At 38.4% G+C, this 2,500-nt stretch overlaps 1 long non-coding RNA gene across 1 annotated transcript in view; it reads right to left on the bottom strand.

Moving 5' to 3' along the window:
• Positions 1-827: 827 nt before the first annotated feature.
• LOC117395394 (uncharacterized) overlaps positions 828-2,500 on the bottom strand; it is a 1,911-nt gene continuing 238 nt past the window's right edge. The window contains exons 2-5 of the long non-coding RNA XR_009310277.1: positions 2,219-2,329; positions 1,894-2,052; positions 1,549-1,775; positions 828-1,380 (exon numbers count right to left, since the gene is read on the bottom strand). This is a non-coding gene — a long non-coding RNA (uncharacterized LOC117395394). The remainder of the gene's footprint in view (positions 1,381-1,548; positions 1,776-1,893; positions 2,053-2,218; positions 2,330-2,500) is intronic.

The following is a 2,500-nucleotide window of genomic DNA, read 5'->3' as shown; positions in this document are numbered from 1 at the left end:
AAGTTCTCTCCGCAACATGTGTATTACAAAATTGGATGTTTTTAGAATGTGTTAAACAACTCACAAAGACTGAAAATAAACAATATTCACAAGATAACATTTATTGTGTGTGCTCATCATGTTTATATACAGACCATTAGAATCTAAGTAGATTATCACTCTATGCACATTTGATGATTCTCAATTACTTGTGCTTTCTTTGCGATGGTGATTTTTATTATTTAGGCACTTGAATGGGAGCAGACTCCAGGAACAGTATTTACGGAGAGCATAAAAAAATGGAACGTTAAAGAAACAAAAGTTGTGGCAATCGCTCAAAGAAATGGGTTCTACTGGCAGTAGTATAAATAAAGCCAGGAGCATTTGATTGGAGGGTAACGTATTTGATAGAGAACAGGTAGCCAATGAATTGAATATAGTCTACTACAGTTGCTAACAACCTAGTTACCACACTTCCAGCCAATTCTGGAGTACTCAAGAACATAATTTCTATGAAGACAAAGGGGTCCAGTTAGATCCCTTCACCTTCAGCAGATAAAGCCATAACATGTGGAGTTCCCCAAGGAAGTGTGCTGGATCCGTTGCTGTTCTTGCTGTTTCATGTTAATGACATAAAATCAGTTTTCTCCTGCCAACTTTTTCTTTATGCTGATGACTCTGCTCTTCTGGTGTCCAATAAGAACAAAGACACAGCAGAGAGCATCTTGAGTGCAGAGCTGAAAAACATCAGTACATGGCTTTCTGACAACAGACATTTCATTTCATTTCATTTCCTCTTATGGCTGCTAATGGTAAAATTCCTGTCGATGTTCTCAGTTTTAAAAATGTTTGGTATTTTTGGACTTTGAATAATTGTGATATTTCATTGCAAATCGATGTTGCTTGTTTTTTCTCCATGGGTGCAATACATGGATCCTTCTCTGACTATATTTTGACTCAAAATTTCCAAAAGCAATTTGTTGTGCTTTTTCCAAGGTTTGTTTTAATTCTGCTGTTTCATGAAAGTCTGTACCTTTGGACCATAAGTAAAGTCTTTCAATAATTTGCTGTGTGGCATTGCTCTGGCAAGCTTCTACAAGGTCATGTGGGGTCTGCTCTTCTAGGTCCTGTACATCAGTGTCTGCAAAGATTCTATTAAAAACTTGAGTACAGATGCACAATCTCCCATGGCTAGCTGCAATGCAGGAACATTTCTTGTACTTAACATCAATGCAGCTAAACACATTTGAAAAAAAAACCTCTCAACTAAGACCATGTCTTTGCACTGGGAAGTCTTTCCCCACTGAAGCAGCTCCTGAACAAGTCTCTTCTGCATAGAGTCCACGTCAAGACCCTTTTGTTTTGCAGCTTCCAAAGCAATGTGGAGGTGTTTGCAAAGACCTATGAACAATGCTACAATTACATTTTTGTGTAACATGAAAATGAAAATAATAAAATGATATACATACTGTGTATATATACTGTAAATATACAAGGCTGTATTCACATAGACATACTTCATAAAGGTAATGTATGTCAATACTATGCAGATGAGAAGAAACAAAATACCTCCATTAGAAGCTGCAACACATTCACAAGTGTACTCTGGAAGAACCACAGTGTACCACCAGTTTTCTCTGCTGGTTGACGGTACAAGGCATCTGTAGTCATCCATCCAGTGACATCGCTCTATCCAGCCCTTTTGAAGAAGTTCCTCAGCTGCCCTAAGACCTGTTGACTCCTTCTCTGCCCTTGGGTTGGTCAAACGTCCAGCTTCTTGTAGCCCATCAAGGTATCTACAGTATATAAGACAAAATAACACTTGTTTGAAAGCCATCAGGTAAGGCTGCAATCAACTAGCAATATTAATCTCAAACCAAAAGTTCTGACAGCAGTATTCTCACAATTATTTACCGTTCAGCTAAATTATTTGTTTCACTGTCCTCATGGAAGAACTGCCTTCCAAAGGACGACCACATCTGACCACATGTAATCCAATTTTCTTTAATGTAATTGGCTGCCTTAGGGTGGACATTCTTGCAGTGAGATGAAAAAACCTCCTGAAACTGACTCCTGCAGGGAAAAAGGAAATCACTGTACACCTGTGACATTCATTCAGTTACCTTTCAGGATAAACATTCACACAATACATGTTATTGTTGGATGTCAACTTTAGGATGTAATTAGTGGTAGTCTACTGCTGGTGAAAATATTGGTTTAAAAGCATGTGCAAACTTACTGTTGTGCAGTGCATCAACTGAAACATTAAGGCCATTTCTTTATTCCGCTCCTCCTTCAAACTTGGCCCACTTCTCTCTGAATCTTTCTTCGTTATCCATCTCTGAACTGCCTAAACAGTTATGGCACAAACAGACAGTGCATGCCATTACTCTTAGTTGAAAAAAATCGAGAGCATTAGAATTTCAAAACCATTTTGAGGCAGCCTGAACAACAAACCCCTTAATCACCAGACATGTTGGGCACAATGCAGGCACTCTTATCCTTAAATGTGAAACGTTTT

The sequence above is a fragment of the Acipenser ruthenus genome, chromosome 35 (assembly GCF_902713425.1).
Source record: "Acipenser ruthenus chromosome 35, fAciRut3.2 maternal haplotype, whole genome shotgun sequence".
Lineage (NCBI taxonomy): Eukaryota > Metazoa > Chordata > Actinopteri > Acipenseriformes > Acipenseridae > Acipenser > Acipenser ruthenus.
This window is presented reverse-complemented; position numbering and strand designations above follow the sequence as displayed.